The following is a 19,755-nucleotide window of genomic DNA, read 5'->3' as shown; positions in this document are numbered from 1 at the left end:
TCCGCGACTTTTCTGATCGCAATTTCTGATCCGATCTTAGTTTCTGTTTATCTTTTCGCTCGTTAGTCGGAATCAGGCGATTCAAGCGCCTAGAGTTTCATCTCGAAACCCTCTTTCTGTTTAACCAACTTAAATGAGTTTTTGCTACTGTAAAAATTTGACCTAGGTTCAGATTAGTAAACAAAGCTTCTTTCTTTTGCCGTTTGAGTTTCTTTGCTCCGTTTGATTTGATTCTGTTTTTTGCGAACCAGAGTTCTTAAGTTGAACCATCTGGTCAAACCCCCTTTTATTTGAGTTTTTCTTGTGCATCTCTTGCTTGTTGCTTATTTATGCTATTGTTTGTTTGCGATAGAACACCCGGAGTGCGAAGTGTGCTACTATGAGTCCCTAGGTTTCGCAGACCGTCAGCAAGGAAAGTAACACTTTGATCATATCCCTTTTATCACCCAGTTTTATGCATTAGTTCCAATCTTCAAACATTGCATGATTAGGATGTCATTAATATGTGGGTTGGGAAGTAGTTGATAAGGTAGAACCTATTACCCTGTTATTATCAAACCCTTGGGAGTTACTTCTACGCCGCTTATATTACTATGCTATGCTATGCTCATAGACGTGGTTTGGGTTTAAGTGAAATCCATGACAGATGTGAGATTGTTAATTAATGGTTCAAACTTAAGGTGGCAACTTAAATTAACATCTGGGTGGATTGAGGCACCTGGATACCCAGTGTTGCCTGTTTTTTTGGAAATCCTGGAGTACCCGTGTGATCTTCCTATGGACCGCCACCCAGGCTCAAAGGGAACTGAGATGATTCATGCTAGAAACTTCCGTGTGCAGCCACAAGCTATTATGGGCTCTAGCATAGTTGAGTAAGTTATGTGAAGATCTTGAAGAGGCATATCAGCAGGTAGTGGGATGTAGGTTTGGTATGGTCTGTCCGGAGTAGAGAGTTAATGTTTCTGAAAGATTGTGTCTCGGTCATCGGTATCTCAAACACCTTGTAGTGCGAGAAATCCAATGGAGGCGATCGAGTCTTGTGGGGAAAAGTGCGCAAACCTCTGCAGAGTGTATAATCTAATCATGGTTAGCCGTGTCCCCGGTTATGGATAATTCTTGAGTATCTAGTATTTGGGTTATCACATGTATCTCATCATTCTTAAATAATATTATTGGGATGTTAATTACTTTAATTGGGATTGAGTTGGAGAAACCTTCTCAATGATGTTTCAACTACCATGATAGTTAAATTAAAATCTATTCCTTTGTTGTAGGAAAAAATTGGCTTTTCGCAAAACTGTAACCATAGAGCTTTCCACCAGCCAAATATGCATGTAGTGATAGCATTATTCTGTTCTTACTCTACTGTGTTACTTTGCCAGCATATTCCATGTGCTGACCTGTTTTCAAGCTGCAACGTATTATGTCGCAGACTTTTCAGACGAGGAGTAAGGTCCGTTAGGTCGTTGCCGTGCAGCTCAGCTATGCCGTTGGAGTTAATGGACTCACTTTATCTTCCAAGCCTTCCGTTCTTATCATATTAGATGGCCTTAAGCCATATTATTGTAATAAGTTCTCTTTTGAGACATTCGATGTAATAAGTGTGTGATTGCCACTCTGTTATAAATCCTTCGAGTACTATGTGTGTCAGCATTACTGATCCAGGGATGACACTGAAGCATAGAGACTTGACCATCTGAGGTCGGGTCGCTACAAGATGGTATCAGAGCACACGCTGAGTGTAGTACACGACCACTAAGATAAACCCTAGGTCACACTTCTCTACTCATTTCTGACTCCTCTCCATTTTCTACTCTTTAGGATGGCGGAGATGAAGAACAAGTTTGCACAATCGGATGAAGACACACCTTTTGGACGCCACTTGAAGGAAGTCACTAGGTACTTGAACATTGGAATACCAAGCTTCACGGAACGTACAACGCCACTTTACTTGAAGAGGAGCGCTGGACATAGAGTTTTCTTTTGAAGCACCCACCTGGAGTCTAGGCAAGAGCATGGTAGCCCACATTAGCATGGGACGCATTGGAGAGGTCTACAACAGGGAGCTTAAGGACACTATCTACCAAATATGTGGGCGCTGAGACGAGCAATGGGAAGTAATCAGCACCAGGAAGGATAGATCCATTGCAGCTTTCATCCAAGAGTTAAACTAGCACATTCGACGTCAGGAGAACCAGATGTGCGCGGACATGATGGACTTTAAGAAGGCGAAGACTAGAATCATCGAGCTGGAGGAAGAACTCAAGTTTACACGCGATGGATATGAGGAGGAAATCAAGACACTACTGGAGAAGAATGACGACTTAGTCAAGAAGATCAGAGTATTCATGGGAGGACCGGCACCAGTGGAAGAAGACGAAGAAGAACAACCCAAGGAGATACGCCCCGAGGACTACATCATCATCATCGATGACACCGATTCCGATCCTAGTGATGATGAATTTGAAGACGAAGCTGAAGCTGACATCATGGAGTCTTCCAGCGATCAAAATTTCTAGATGACCACCAAATATTAGTAGTATTCCCCCATGTAATTAGTAGTAGATGAGCACTTTGCGATAGTCCTAGACCGTTTGTATGCCCTTGCTTGATTGATTGAGTGAAATGTTTGTGTTTGTCTCATGTGCATATGGGTAGTGTTTTCTCATTAGACCCCTTTTCTATTCTGATCTCTTCCATCTAAACCCATCAGATGCCTCCGAGATGTGACACCAGTTTTGCTTTCCCACCAGAGCTCACCCAGTTGATCCAGCAACAGAATACTTTGATGCAATTGCTAGTTCAGAACCAGGGCAACAACAACAACAACCCGCCACCAGTGGACAACCTAGCCCGTTTTCTAAGGTTACAGCCGCCGGTGTTTTCCAGTAGCACCGAGCCTATAGTTGCTGATGATTGGCTACGCCGTATTGGAAGGGAGTTGACCACCGCAGGTTGCACGGATGCTGAGAGGGTGCGCTTTGCCGCACATCAATTGGATGGACCTGCAGCCTCATGGTGGGAGAATTACACAACCACTTTCCCCATAGCCAACGTCACTTGGGACCAGTTTCAGCAAGCTTTCCGCACGGCCCATGTCTCAACTGGAGCTATGAAGATGAAGAAGCGGGAGTTCTGCAACCTACGTCAGGGGAACCGTACTGTGGCTCAGTACATGGATGAGTTTAGCAAGTTATCTCGCTATGCCACTGATGATGTGGCCACAGATGCTGTGAAGCAGGAGAAGTTTATGGAAGGGATGAATGATGAGATGAGCATGTAGTTGATGGTAGCAACCTTCAACAACTACCGGGAGTTGGTAGATAAGGCTCTTATTATTGAAGGGAAACAGCAGCAGATTGAGAGCCGCAAGAGGAAGTATGGACAGGGGAAGTAAAACTCAGGAGCTCAGCAGAAGCCTCGCCTAACCCCAAATTCGGGAGGACTTGTTCATAACCATGGAGGTCACAACCACACTGCAGGAGGATCACATAACCACAATGGTTCTAAGAATGGGAATGGGAACGGAACCAACCATAACCAGAACTGCCTCAAACCAGCCACACCCACCAAAAGAGACCTAAGTCATGTTACTTGCTTCAACTGTGGGAAGACTGGACACTACGCCACGGAGTGCCCTGAAGGAAAGAATGGAAATGGAAATGGGAGCGCGGGGAAGAAGCCTAATCCATTCAACAAAGGACAAGTGAACCACATTAACATGGAGGAGGTTGAAGAGCAGCCGGACGCGGTAATAGGTAAGTTTTTGGTTAAGTCATTTACCACTCTTGTTCTTTTCGATACTGGTGCATCGCATTCATACATATCAAGGGGATTTGTGGATAAGTTTAAACTACCAACCCAAACCCTTAGGACCCCTCTGTTAGTAAGCTCACCCGGAGCAGAATACATGGCTAGCCGATGGTGCGACCAGGTACCCTTAACCATTGGCACACATGTTTTTCCGTCCGAGCTAATTATCTTGGAGTCACAAGGATTGGATGTGATATTAGGTATGGACTGGATGTCAAAGTTTGGAGGGAGTATTGACTATGCTAGTAAGTCGATTTATCTTACCACCCCAGAGGGAAAAAGGATTAAGTATGTGTCTAGGCATGTGCCTAGGAGGAGCCAAGTGAATGCCCTTACGGGAGTTGTTCAGGAGGAAGTGCCTGTAGTGAAGGATTATCCGGATGTTTTTCCAGAGGAGTTACCAGGCATGCCACCGGATAGAGACATTGAGTTTTTGATAGAGCTGTTGCCAGGAACAGGACCAATATCCAAGAGACCCTATCGGATGCCCGCAAATGATCCGGAGGAAATTAAGAAACAGATCAAGGAGTTATTGGAAAAAGGATACATTCGAAGAAGTTCATCACCTTGGGGAGCCCCTGTGCTTTTGGTTGAGAAGAAGGACAAATCCCTAAGGATGGTTGTTGATTATCGAGCCTTGAATGAGGTGACGATTAAGAACAAGCACCCTCTGCCGATGATCAACGATCTGTTTGATCAGTTGCAAGGAGCTAAGGTGTTCTCGAAGATCGATCTGCGATCAGGATACCATCAGTTGAAGATACGTGAGAAGGATATACCAAAGACAGCGTTCACGACGCGGTATGGATTATACGAGTACACGGTCATGTCATTTGGACTGACTAACGCCCCTGCTTATTTCATGAGCATGATGAACAAGGTGTTCATGGAGTATTTGGACAAGTTTGTTGTGGTGTTTATTGATGATATTATGGTATACTCGAAGAACGAGGAGGAGCACAAGGAGCATTTGCGCTTAGTTCTCGAGAAACTTAGGGAACACCAGTTGTATGCTAAGTTTAGCAAATGTGAGTTTTGGTTTAAATAAGTCGGATTCCTTGGACATGTTATATCGGGAGAAGGTATAGCAGTAGACCCCAGCAAAATTCAGTCATTCACTGAATGGTTGGCACCCACCTCAGTTAGCGAGATCCGCAGGTTCCTTGGACTCGCAGGTTACTATCGGAGATTCATTGAGAACTTTTCCATGATTGCAAAGCCAATGACTGAACTGTTGAAGAAGGATACTAAGTTTAAATGGACAGAAGATTGCGAGGCAAGTTTCCAGGAGTTGAAGGAACGGTTGACTACAGCGTTAGTGCTAACACTGCCGGATATACATAAGGAATTCCAAGTGTATTGCGACGCCTCTTGCTTAGGACTTGGATGTGTACTTATGCAGGATGGAAGAGTTATTTCGTATGCCTCACGACAACTAAAACCTCATGAGTTGAACTATGCCACACATGATTTGGAGTTAGCAGCCATAGTGCATGCATTAAAGACTTGGAGGCATTACCTTATTGGAAACCGATGTGATGTATACACGGACCATAAGAGTTTGAAGTACATCTTCACCCAGAAGGAACTGAACGTTAGATAGAGGAGATGGTTGGAGCTTATAAGGGATTATGATATGAAGCTACACTATCACCGAGGAAAGGCTAATGTTGTAGCAGACGCCTTGAGCAGGAAGAGTTATGCTAATATCCTTGAAAGTAAGGGATTGCCGAAGGAGTTAGCAGAGAATATCATGGAACTTCTATTGGAGATGGTTCCTAGAGGATTCGTTGCAACAATGGAGGTCCAGTCGACATTGCTGGACAAGATTCGGGAAGCTCAGAAGGATGACAAGGAGATTGCCAAGATAAAGGAGAAGATGAGCAAAGGAAAGGCCAAAGGTTTTCGGGAAGATGAGCACGATACCCTATGGTTTGAGGACCGAGTTTATGTGCCCAATAACCAGGAGATCAGGAGGTTAATACTTCAAGAGGCTCATGATTCACCATACTCGATACACCCCGGAAACACCAAGATGTATCTGGATTTGAAGGAATGTTTCTGGTGGACTGGTATGAAAACGGATATTGCCGAGTATGTAGCCGTATGTGATGTATGTCAGCGAGTGAAGGCAGAGCATCAAAAGCCAGCAGGATTATTACAGCCTATGCCGATACCCGAATGGAAGTGGGATAAACTTGGCATGGATTTTATCACCGGATTGCCCAGGACTAAAGCAGGATATGATTCCATATGGGTAGTAGTTGATCGCTTGACCAAAGTGGCTCACTTCATCCCAGTGAAAACCACTTATACCAGTGCAAAGTTTGCCAAGATTTATATGTCCAGGATCGTATGTCTGCATGGAGTTCCAAGGACCATCGTATCAGATAGAGGAACACAGTTTACTTCAAAGTTCTGGCATCAGTTACATCAGGCTTTGGGAACAAGGTTAGAGTTCAGTACAGCTTTTCACCCGCAGACAGATGGACATACTAAGAGAGTGAACCAAATTTTGGAGGACATGTTGAGAGCCTGTGTCCTAGATTATGGATCTAGTTGGGATGACAATTTGCCTTACGCAGAGTTCTCGTACAACAATAGCTACCAAGCCAGTTTGAAGATGGCACCGTTTGAAGCCCTGTATGGACGCAGGTGCAGAACACCCTTGATGTGGGATGAGGTAGGAGACCGACAGTTGTTTGGACCAGACTTGATCAAGGAGTCCGAGGAGAAGGTTAAACTGATTCGTCATAGACTGAAGATCGCTCAGTCCAGGCAGAAGAGTTATGTAGACTCAAAACGCAAGGAGGTAACTTACGAAATTGGAGATAGAGCATATCTGCGAGTATCTCCCTTGCGAGGAGTGAAACATTTTGGAGTTAAGGGGAAATTAGCTCCGAGATTTGTAGGACCGTATCGTGTTTTGGAACGGATGGGAGAAGTTGCCTACAAGTTGGAATTACCCGAGGGATTGTCAGGAGTTCATGATGTGTTTCACGTTTCACAGCTGAAGAAGTGTCACGCTGAGATGGCCGATATACCATTAAGAGATATAGTACCCTTGGAGGCAATTCAGTTGGACAGTGATTTGACTTACGAGGAGAAGCCAGTAAAGATTCTTGAGTTTGCCAGCAGAGTCACCCGCAGTAAGGTTATCAAGTTTGCAAAGTTCAGTGGAGCCACCATACCGAGGATGAAGCCACCTGGGAACGAGAGGATGATCTTCGCCAAGACCACCCACACCTATTTTCTAGCCAACCCGAATCTCGAGGGCGAGATTCATCTTAAGGGGGGTAGGTTTGTAACATCCCAAATTTTCAATTTGGAATGTTATACATAGTCATCCATGCATATCATATTGTATTGCATTTCTCGTTCCGCAGTCCTCAAAATCCTAAGCAACTCAAGGACCTTCGAAGAGAGTTGGGGATTTCCCGGTTTTCATATTTGATTTTTATCAAATATTGAAACAAGGATTTTTGATTTTAATTATTTTTCTCCCCGAAAAATATTTCATGATAAAACAAATGAGAGGAGATAATATGACTTCTCCAAAATAATTGAAATATTGGAGGAAAAATATTAAAATCATTTATTTGATTTTTATTCGGATTTTATTTGCATTAGAAAAATTGTACGTTTTCAAAATTGCATTTTAGGGCCAAGAAAATGTTCATCTCGTTCTAAATATTTTATTTAGACGATGAAAATTTGTTTTGGCATTTTTAGATTTTTATTTATTTTTCTAGGATTTTATTTCGGTCGGTGAAATTATTATTATTTAAAAAAAAGGTTCCCGCGCCCGACTAGGCCTAAGGCCCAGCCGAGCTAGGTCGCCGCCGCCGCTCGGACCGGAGTCCGAGTCGGACTCCGCCTCCGCCTGCCAGCGCGCCTTGCCCCCTCCTCCAAGTCGCGCCGCCCCCGCCCTTTATATACGCCCGCCCCCGAGCCCCAACACCACACCACCACGGCCGCAGCCCTGCCGCCCGCGCCTCGCGCCGCTGCCGCCGCTTGTCGCCACCGCTTGCCGCGCCGCCGCCGCCCCGCAAGCCGCCGCCCTCGCCTCGCCAGAGCCCCTCGCCGGAGGTACCGCACCGGAAATCCGAGCCGCTGTTTTTTTTTTCTAAAACCGTTCGGTTTTTTTAAGAAACCCTAGATCCGTTTTTTTCGGATCGTCGGTTTTTCTTTCTTTTTTCGGTTTTCCTGTTTAGCAAACGTTCGTCCGAACGTTCGTTTTAACGAACAGTTCTTCACCCATTAGTTACAGCTAACGAACGCTCGTTCGTTAGTCTGTTCGTCAGTTTTCTTTTATCGGATTTATTCCGCGATTTTTCTGATCGCGATTTCTGATCCGATCTTAGTTTCTGTTTATCTTTTCGCTCGTTAGTCAGAATCAGGCGATTCAAGCGCCTAGAGTTTCGTCTCGAAACCCTCTTTCCGTTTAACCAACTTAAATGAGTTTTTGCTATTGTAAAATTTGACCTAGGTTCAGATTAGTAAACGAAGCTTCTTTCTTTCGCCATTTGAGTTTCGTTGCTCCGTTTGATTTGATTCTTTTTTTGCGAACCGGAGTTCTAAAGTTGAACCATCTGGTCAACCTCCCTTTTATTTGAGTTTTGCCTGTGCATCTCTTGCTTGTTGCTTATGTATGCTATTGTTTGTTTGCGATAGAACACCCTGAGTGCAAAGCGTGCTACTACGAGTCCCTAGGTTTCGCAGACCGTCAGCAAGGCAAGTAACACTTTGATCATATCTCTTTTATCACCCAGTTTTATGCATTAGTTCCAATCCTCAAACATTGCATGATTAGGATGTCATTAATATGTGGGTTGGGAAGTAGTTGATGAGGTAGAACCTATTACCCTGTTACTATCAAACCCTTGGGAGTTACTTCTATGCTGCTTATATTACTATGCTATGCTATGCTCATAGACGTGGTTTGTGTTTGAGTGAAATCCATGACAGATGTGAGATTGTTAATTAATGGTTCAAACTTAAGGTGGCAACTTAAATTAACATCTGGCTGGATTGAGGCACCTGGAGTACCAAGTGTTGCCTGTTTTTTTGGAAATCCCGGAGTACCCGTGTGATCTTCCTATGGACCACCACCCAGGCTCGAAGGGAACTGAGATGATTCATGCTAGAAACTTCCTTGTGCAGCCACAAGCTATTATGGACTCTAGCATAGTTGAGTAAGTTACGTGAAGCTCTTGAACAGGTAGATCAGTAGGTAGTGGGATGTAGGTTTGGTATGGTCTGTCCGGAGTAGAGAGTTAATGTTTCAGAAAGACTATGTCTCGGTCATCCATATCTCAAACACCTTGTAGTGCGAGAAATCCAACGGAGGCGATCGAGTCTTGTGGGGAAAAATGCACAAACCTCTGCAGAGTGTATAATCTAATCATGGTTAGCCGTGTCCCCGGTTATGGACAATTCTTGAGTATCTAGTATTTGGGTTATCACATGTATCTCATCATTCTTAAATAATATTGTTGGGATGTTAATTACTTCAAATTGGGATTGAGTTGGAGGAACCTTCTCAATGATGTTTCAACTACCATGATAGTTAAACTAAAATCTATTCCTTTGTTGTAGGGAAAAAATGGCTTTTCGCAAAACTGTAACCATAGAGCTTTCCACCAGCCAAATATGCATGTAGTGATAGCATTATTCTGTTCTTGCTCTACTGTGTTACTTTGCCAGCATATTCCATGTGCTGACCCGTTTTCGAGCTGCAACGTATTATGTTGCAGACTTTTCAGACGAGGAGTAAGGTCCGTTAGGTCGTTGCCGTGCAGCTCAGCTATGCCGTTGGAGTTACTGGACTCACTTTATCTTCCAAGCCTTCCGTTGTTATCGTATTAGATGGCCTTAAGCCATATTATTGTAATAAGTTCTCTTTTGAGACATTTGATGTAATAAGTGTGTGATTGCCACTCTGTTATAAATCCTTTGAGTACTGTGTGTGTCAGCATTACCGATCTAGGGATGACACTGAAGCATAGAGACTTGACCATCTGACGTCGGGTCGCTACAAAAACAAAGATTTAAAAGGAGACACATCAATCACTTTTAGATCTTCATCCTTATTATCATCAAAACTAGAAGAACATGCTTTTATAAAGCAATCTTTTTTAGCACGCATCCTAGCGGTTCTTTCTTTGCACTCATCAATGGAAATTCTCATGGATTTGAGAGAATTATTGATATCATGCTTAGGTGCTATAGATCTAAGTTTCAAAGAATCAACATCAAGAGAAATTCTATCCATGTTCCTATCCAACTCATCAATCTTAGACAATTTTTCTTCAATGAAAGCATTGAAACTCTTTTGCAAACTAATAAATTCTTTAATACTGGATTCAAAATCAGAGGGCATCTTATTATAATTTCCATAAGAGTTGTTGTAGGAATTACCATAATTATTAGAGGAATTACTAGGAAGCGGCCTAGGATTAAAGTTTCCTCTATACGAGTTGTTACCAAAATTGTTCCTACCAACAAAATTCACATCCATAGATTCATTATTATTCTAAATCAAAATAGACAAAGGCATATCATTAGGATCAGAAGAAACACTCTTATTATCAAACAATTTCATAAGTCCATCCATCTTTCCACTCAAAACATTTATTTCTTCTATAACATGAACCTTTTTACTAGTAGATCTTTCGGTGTGCCATTGAGAATAATTAACCATAATATTATCTAGGAGTTTGGTAGCTTCTCCTAAAGTGATTCCCATAAAAGTGCCTCCTGTGGCCGAATCTAAAAGATTTCTAGAAGAAAAATTCAATCCAGCATAATTTTTTTGTATGATCATCCATAAATTCAAACCATGAGTAGTGTGGTAAAGTAGCGTAAGTATTCCCTTAGTTTTTTAGAACCAAGGTATCAATCCAGTAGGAGACTACACGCAAGTCCCTCGTACCTGCACAAACAAATAAGAACCTCATAGCCAACGCGATAAAGGGGCTGTCAATCCCTTCACGGTCACTTACGGGAGTGAGATCTGATAGAGATAATAACATAAATATTTTTGGTATTTCTTTATGATATAGATTGAAAGTAAAGATTGCAAGATAAAATAGATTGGAAACTTATATGATAAAAGATAGACCCGGGGGCCGTAGGTTTCACTAGTGGCTTCTCTCAAGATAGCATAAGTATTACGGAGGGTGAACAAATTACTGTCAAGCAATTGATAGAAAAGTGCATAATTATGAGAATATCTAGGCATGATCATGTATATAGCCATCACGTCCGCGAAAAGAAGACCGAAATGATTCTGCATCTACTACTATTACTCCACACATCGACTGCTATCCAGCATGCATCTAGAGTATTAAGTTCATAAGAACTGAGTAACGCATTAGGCAAGATGACATGATGTAGAGGGATAAACTCAAGCAATATGATATAAACCCCATGTTTTTATCCTCGATGGCAACAGTACAATACGTGCCTTGCTGCCCCTGCTGTCACTGGGAAAGGACACCGCAAGATTGAACCCAAAGCTAAGCAGTTCTCCCATTGCAAGAGAGATCAATCTAGTAGGCCAAACCAAACTGATAATTCGAAGAGACTTGCAAAGATAACAAATCATACATAAAAGATTTCAGAGAAGAATCAAATATTGTTCATAAATAATCTTGATCATAAACCGACAATTCATCGGATCTTGACAAACACACCGCAAAAAGAATGACATCGAATAGATCTCCAAGAAGATCGAGGAGAACTTTGTATTGAGATCCAAAGAGAGAGAAGAAGCCATCTAGATAATAACTATGGACCCGAAGGTCTGTGGTAAACTACTCACACATCATCGGAGAGGCTATGGTGTTGATGTAGAAGCCCACCGTGATCGATCCCCCCTCCGGCGGAGCTCTGGAAAAGGCCCTAAGATGGGATCTCTTGGGCACAGAAGGTTGCGTTGGTGGAAATAGGGTTTCGTGGTGCTCCTCGATGTTTTCGGGGTATATGGATATATATATATATAGGAGGAAGAAGTAGGTAGGTGGAGCTGTGAGGGGCCCACGAGGGTGGGGGCGCGCCCAGGGGGGCAGGCGCGCCTCCCTGCCTCGTGGCCTCCTCGCTCCTTTCTTGATGTCTACTCCAAGTCCCCTGGATCACGTTTGTTCCAAAAATAACTCTCCCGAAGGTTTCATTCCGTTTAGATTCCGTTTGATATTCCTTTTTTGCGAAACACTGAAATAGGCAAAAAACAGCAATTTGCACTGGGCCTTGGATTAGTAGGTTAGTCCCAAAAATAATATAAAAGTGTAGAATAAATCCCATTAAACATCCAAAACAGATAATATAATAGCATGGAACAATCAAAATTTATAGATACGTTGGAGACGTATCATTTTGTGATATATAGATGGCGATATTAGAGTTATGCTAGTGGGTAGTTGTGGATTGTAGAAATACTTGTGTTGAAGTTTGTGATTCCCGTAGCATGCACGCATGGTGAACCATTATGTAACGAAGTTGGAGCATGAGGTATTTATTAATTGTCTTACTTATGAGTGGCGGTCGGGGATGAGCGATGGTCTTTTCCTACCAATCTATCCCCTAGGAGCATGCGTGTAGTACTTTGTTTTGATGACTAATAGATTTTTGCAATAAGTATGTGAGTTCTTTATGACTAATGTTGAGTCCATGGGTTATACACACTCTCACCCTTCAATCATTGCTAGCCTCTTCGGTACCATGCATTGCCCTTTCTCACCTCGAGAGTCGGTGCAAACTTCGCCGGTGCATCCAAACCCCGTGATACAATACGCTCTATGACACATAAGCCTCCTTATATCTTCCTCAAAATAGCCACCATACCTACCTATCATGGCATTTCCATAGCCATTCCGAGATATATTGCCATGCAACTTCCATCATCTTATACATGACTTGAGCATTTATTGTCATATTGCTTTGCATGATCGTAAGATAGCTAGCATGATGTTTTCATGGTCTGCCCGTTTTTTGATGTCATTGCTACGCTAGATCATTGCACATCCCGGTACACCGCCGGAGGCATTCATATAGAGTCATATCTTTGTTCTAGTATCGAGTTGTAATATTGAGTTGTAAGTAAATAAAAGTGTGATGATCATCATTATTAGAACATTGTCGCATGTGAGGTTATCAAAATAAAAGTGGCCAAAAAAGCCCCCCCCCCCAAAGAGAGAGGCCAAAGAAGCCTACAAAAAAAGAAAAAAAAGAGAAAAAAAATTAAAAAAATGAGAGAAAAGAGAGAAGGGACAATGTTACTATCCTTTTGCCACACTTGTGCTTCAGAGTAGCACCATGTTCTTCATATAGAGAGTCCCTTGAGTTATCCCTTTCATATACTAGTGGGAATTTTCATTATAGAACTTGGCTTGTATATTCTGATGATGGGCTTCTTCAAATGCCCGAGGTCTTCATGAGCAAGCAAGTTGGATGCACACCCACTTAGTTTCCAGTTTGAGCTTTCATACACTTATAGCTCTTTGTGCATCCGTTGCATGGCAATCCCTACTCCTCGCATTGACATCAATTGATGGGCATCTCCATAGCCCGTTGATTAGCCGCGTCAATGTGAGACTTTCTCCTTTTTTGCCTTCTCCACACAACCTCCACCATCATATTCTATTCCACCTATAGTGCTATATCCATGGCTCACGCTAATGTATTGCGTGAAAGCTGAAAAGGTTTGAGAACATCAAAAGTATGAAACAATTGCTTGGCTTGTCATCGGGATTGTGCATGATTTGAATATTTTGTGTGGTGAAGATGGAGCATAGCCAGACCATATGATTTTGTAGGGATAACTTTCTTTGGCCATGTTATTTTGAAAAGACATGATTGCCTTATTAGTATGCTTGAAGTATTATTGTCTTAATGTCAAATGATAGACTATTGCTTTGAATCACTCGTGTCTTAATATTCATGCCATGATTAGATTACATGATCAAGATTATGCTAGGTAGCATTCCACATCAAAAATTATCTTTTTATCATTTACCTACTCGAGGACGAGTAGGAATTAAGCTTGGGGTTGCTGATCGTCTCCTTCGTATCTATAATTTTTGATTGTTCCATGCCAATATTATACAACTTTCATATACTTTTTGCAATTTTTATACTATTTTTGGGACTAACATATTGATCCAGTTCCTGTTTGTTGCATTTTTTGTTTCGCAGAAAATCCATATCAAACAGAGTCCAAACGGGATAAAAATTGATGGAGATTTTTTTGGAATATATGTGATTTTTGGGAAGAAGAATCAATGTGAGACGATTCCCGAGGGGACCACGAGGCAGGGGGCGCGCCCCAGGGGATCAGGCATGCCCTGGGCCCTCGTGGCCACCCTGTAAGGCAGTTGGTGCCCTTCTTTTGCTACAAGAAAGCCAATATCCGGATAAAAATCGTGTCCAAAATTTAGCCCAATCGGAGTTACGGATCTCTGGGAATATAAGAAACGGTGAAAGGGCAGAATCTGGAACATAGAAACAGAGAGAAACAGAGAGAGACAGAGAGACAGATCCAATCTCGGAGGGGCTCTCACCCCTCCACTGCCATGGAGGCCATGGACCAGAGGGGAAACTCGTCTCTAATCTAGGGAGAAGGTCAAGGAAGAATAAGAAGGGGGTGGCTCTCCCCCTCTCCCCCGGTGGCGCCGGAATGCCGCCGGGGCCATCATCGTCACCGCAATCTACACCAACACCTCCGTCATCTTCACCAACATCTTCATCACCTTCCAGCATCTATCTACAGCGGCCCACTCTCCCACAACCCACTGTACCCTCTACTTCAACATGGTTCTTTATGCTTCATGTTATTATCCAATGATGTGTTGCCATCCTATGATGTATGAGTTGATTTTCGTTGTCCTATCAGTAATTGGTGAATTGCTATGGTTGGTTTAATTTTCTTGTGGTTATGTTGCTATCCTTTGGTGCCCATCATATGAGCGCGCACGTGGATCACACCATAGGGTTAGTTGTATGTTGATAGGACTATGTATTGGAGGGCAAGAGTGACAGAAGCTTCAACCTAGCATAGAAATTGATGCATACGGGATTGAAGGGGGACCAATATATCTTAATGCTATGGTTGGGTTTTACCTTAATGAATGTTAGTAGTTGCGAATGCTTGCTAATAGTTCCAATCATAAGTGCATAGAATTCCAAGTCAGGGATGACATGCTAGCAGTGGCCTCTCCCACATAAAACTAGCTATCTGATACGTCTCCAACGTATCTATAATTTTTGATTGTTCCATGCTATATTATATCCTGTTTTGGACATTATTGAGCTTTATTATACACTTTTATATTATTTTTGGGACTAACCTATTAACCGGAGGCCCAGCCCAAAATTGCCGTTTTTTGCCTATTTCAGAGTTTCGCAGAAAAAGAATATCAAACGGAGTCCAAACGGAATGAAACCTTCGGGAACGTGATTTTCGGAACGAACATGATACAGATGACTTGGAACCTATGTCAAGAAAGAAACCAGGAGGGCACAAGGTAGGGGGGCGCGCCTACCCCCCCAGGCGCGCCCTCCACCCTCATGGGGCCAACGTTGCTCCACCGACATACTTCTTCCTCCTATATATACCTACATACCCCCAAACTACCAGATACGGAGCCAAAACCCTAATTCCACTGCCGTAACTTTCCGTACCCATGATATCCCATCTTGGGGCCTTTTACGGAGCTCCGCCGGAGGGGGCATCGATCACGGAGGGCTTCTACATCAACACCATAGCCTCTCCGATGAAGTGTGAGTAGTTTACTTCAGACCTTCGGGTCCATAGTTATTAGCTAGATGGCTTCTTCTCTCTTTTTGGATCTCAATACAAAGTTCTCCCCCTCTCTTGTGGAGATCTATTCGATGTAATCTTCTTTTGCGGTGTGTTTGTTGAGACCGATGAATTGTGGGTTTATGATCAAGTTTATCTATGAACAATATTTGAATCTTCTCTGAATTCTTTTATGTATGATTGGTTATCTTTGCAAGTCTCTTCGAGTTATCAGTTTTGTTTGGCCTACTAGATTGATCTTTCTTGCAATGGGAGAAGTGCTTAGCTTTGGGTTCAATCTTGCGGTGTCCTTTCCCGGTGACAGTAGGGGCAGCAAGGCACGTATTGTATTGTTGCCATCGAGGATAACAAGATGGGGTTTATACCATATTGCATGAGTTTATCCCTCTACATCATGTGATCTTGCTTAAAGCGTTACTACGTTATTTTGAACTTAACACTCTAGATGCATGCTGGATAGCGGTCGATGTGTGGAGTAATAGTAGTATATGCAGGCAGGAGTCGGTCTACTTGTCTCGGACGTGATGCCTATATACATGATCATACCTAGATATTCACATAACTATGCTCAATTCTGTCAATTGCTCAACAATAATTTCCACCATAATACTTATGCTCTCGAGAGAAGCCACTAGTGAAACCTATGGCCCCCGGGTCTATTTTCCATCATATTAATCTTCCGTCAACAAGCTATTTCCTTTTCCATTTATTTTGCTTTCTTTACTTTGCATCTTTATCATAAAAATACCAAAAATATTATCTTATCATATCTATCAGATCTCACTTTCATAAGTGACCGTGAAGGGATTGACAACCCCTTTATTGCGTTGGTTGCAAGGATTTTATTTGTTTGTGTAGGTGCGAGGGACTCGTGCGTGGCCTCCTACTAGATTGATACCTTGGTTCTCAAAAACTGAGGGAAATATTTACGCTACTTTGCTGCATCACCCTTTCCTCTTTAGGGGAAAACCAACGCAGTTCTCAAGAGGTAGCAAGAAGGATTTCTGGCGCCGTTGCCGGGGAGTCTACGCAAAATTCAACATACCAAGTACCCATCACAAACCCTTATCTCCCGCATTAAATTATTTGCCATTTGCCTCTCGTTTTCCTCTCCCCCACTTCACCCTTGCCGTTTTATTCGCCCTCTCTCTCCGTCCTCCTCTTTCTCTATTTGCCTCCTTTTGCCCGTCTCTTGTTTGCTTGTGTGTTGGATTGCTTGCTTGTCATTATGGCTAGTCCCCTATCTTCTCCGTTGTCTCCCGAAAATGAAGTTCTTAATTTTAAGCAAAGGGAAGGAGAAAATCTAATAGACGCTTAGTATAGAATTTGCAATGCTCAAAAAAGATCTACCAGAAAGCAATCTACTTCCGTTCTTCTCCGCAATTTTTATGTAGGAACTACTCCTAGGCACAGATATGTCCTTGATACCATTACCGGAGGGAATTTCTTGGGTAGCCACACTTTTGATTCCTATAATGCTATGATAGATTTGTTTGGCTCACCCCCTCTTTTGGTTAATGGAACTATGTTAACTTTGGAGCATGTAATGCAAAAACTTGAAATTATTGAAAATAAAGTTGCTACCGTAGAGTTAATTGAAAATTTGGATAAAAAGATCCACAACTAAATTACTCAATATGGATCTAAAGTAGGAGTCACTTTGAAAATATTAAGGAGAAGGAACCCATAGTTAATGAAAGAATCAATCATGATTCCACTAGAATTGATAAACTTGAGGGTATCATTACCAACTTGGGAACCGTTTTTTCTTCCGTAAAGAATACTCCAAGTCCTCCAACTAAAATTACCAAGCTTATGCATGTTCCTAAAAATAAGGGTGAATCCTCTAGCAAGGAAACTTCGGATCTCAAATCTATAAGTATTCATCCCAATCTTTTTGCTATCATTAAGGAACCGTTTTCTACTAATGATTGTTTCGATTTTGTGCCTAGAAGTTTGATAATTGATAAAAGGAAAGAAACTATTAAGGGTGATAGATGTCTCATTAAAGAATTACCAACTAAAGATACCTAGATCTATCCTTGCTTTTATGCCTAGCTAGGGGCGTTAAACGATAGCGCTTGTTGGGAGGCAACCCAATTTTATTTTCATTCCTTGCTTTTTTATCCTGTTTAGTAATAAATAATTTATCTAGCCTCTGTTTTGGTTGTGTTTTTTGTGTTTAATTAGTGTTTGTGCCAAGTAGAACCGTTGGGAAGACTTGGGGAAAGTTTTTTAATCTTGCTGTAAAAAACAGAAACTTTAGCGCTCACGAGAATTGCTGCCATTTTTATTTGGAAAGTGATATTTAGTTAATTATTTTTAAGATTATTAATAGATAAATTCCTCACGTCCAGCAATTTATTTTTGAATTTTTGGGGTTCCATAATTTGCGTTAGCTACAGATTACTACAGACTATTCTGTTTTTGACAGATTCTGTTTTTCGTGTGTTGTTTGCTTATTTTGATGAATCTATGGCTAGTAAAATAGTTTATAAACCATAGAGAAGTTGGAATACAGTAGGTTTAACACCAATATAAATAAATAATGAGTTCATTACAGTACCTTGAAGTGGTGTTTTGTTTTCTTTCGCTAACGGAGCTCACGAGATTTTCTACTTTTAGTTTTGTGTTGTGAAGTTTTCAAGTTTTGGGTAAAAGATTTGATGGATTATGGAACAAGGAGTGGCAAGAGCCTAATCTTGGGTATGCCCATGGAACCCCAAGATAATCTAAGGAAACCTAAAAGCCCAAGCTTGGGGATGCCCCGGAAGGCATCCCCTCTTTCGTCTACTTCCATCGGTAACTTTACTTGGAGCTATATTTTTATTTACCACATGATATGTGTTTTGCTTGGAGCATCTTGTATTATTTGAGTCTTTATTTTTTAGTTTTCCACAATCATCCTTTTTGTACACACCTTTTTAGAGAGACACACATGATTCAGAAATTGTTAGAATACTCTATGTGCTTCAGTTATATCTTTTGAGTTATATAGTTTTTGCTCTAGTGCTTCACTTATATATCTTCTAGGGCACGGTGGTGGATTTGTTTTATAGAAACTATTGTTCTCTCATGCTTCACTTAGATTATTTTGAGAGTCCTAAAAAACAGCATGGTAATTTGCTTTAATTATGTTAGGCATTCAAGATTAATAATTTTTTTTTCTTATGAGTGTGTTGAATACTATGAGAAATTTGATACTTGATAATTGTTTTGAGATATGGAGATGGTGATATTAGAGTCGTGCTAGTTGAGTAGTTGTGAATTTGAGAAATGCTTGTGTTGAAGTTTGTGATTCCCGTAGCATGCACGTATGGTGAACCGTTATGTGAAGAAGTTGGAGCATGAATTATTAATTGATTGTCTTCCTTATGAGTGGCGGTCGGGGACGAGCTATGGTCTTTTCCTACCAATCTATCCCCCTAGGAGCATGTGCGTAGTACTTTGCTTCGATAACTAATAGATTTTTGCAATAAGTATGTGAGTTCTTTATGACTAATGTTGAGTCCATGGATTATACGCACTCTCACCTTTCCACCATTGTCAGCCTCTCTAATACCGCGCACCTTTCGCCGGTACCGTACACCCACCATATACCTTCCTCAAAACAGCCACCATACCTACCTATCATGCCATTTCCATAACCATTCCGAGATATATTTCCATGCAACTTTCCACCGTTCCGTTTACTATGACACGCTCCATCATTTTTATATTGCTTTGCATGATCATGTAGTTGACATTTTAGTTGTGGCAAAGCCACCGTTCATAATTCTTTCGTACAAGTCACTCATACATCATTGCAATCCCAGTATACCGTTGGAGGCATTCATATAGAGTCAAACTTTGTTCTAGTATCGAGTTTTAATCATTGAGTTGTAAATAAATAGAAGTGTGATGATCATCATTCATAGAGTATTGTCCCTAAGAATGAGAAAGGCCAAAAAAAGAAGGCCCCCAAAAAAATAATAATAAAAAGGGACAATACTACTATCCTTTTTCCACACTTGTGCTTCAAAGTAGCACCATGATCTTCATGATAGAGAGTCTCCTATGTTATCACTTTCATATAATAGTGGGAATTTTTCATTATATAACTTGGCTTGTATATTCCAATGATG

The sequence above is a fragment of the Triticum urartu genome, chromosome 4A, assembly GCF_056163025.1.
Source record: "Triticum urartu cultivar PI428250 chromosome 4A, HENAU_Tu73, whole genome shotgun sequence".
NCBI classification, from domain to species: Eukaryota; Viridiplantae; Streptophyta; class Magnoliopsida; order Poales; family Poaceae; genus Triticum; species Triticum urartu.
Note: the sequence above shows the minus strand (reverse complement) of the source record.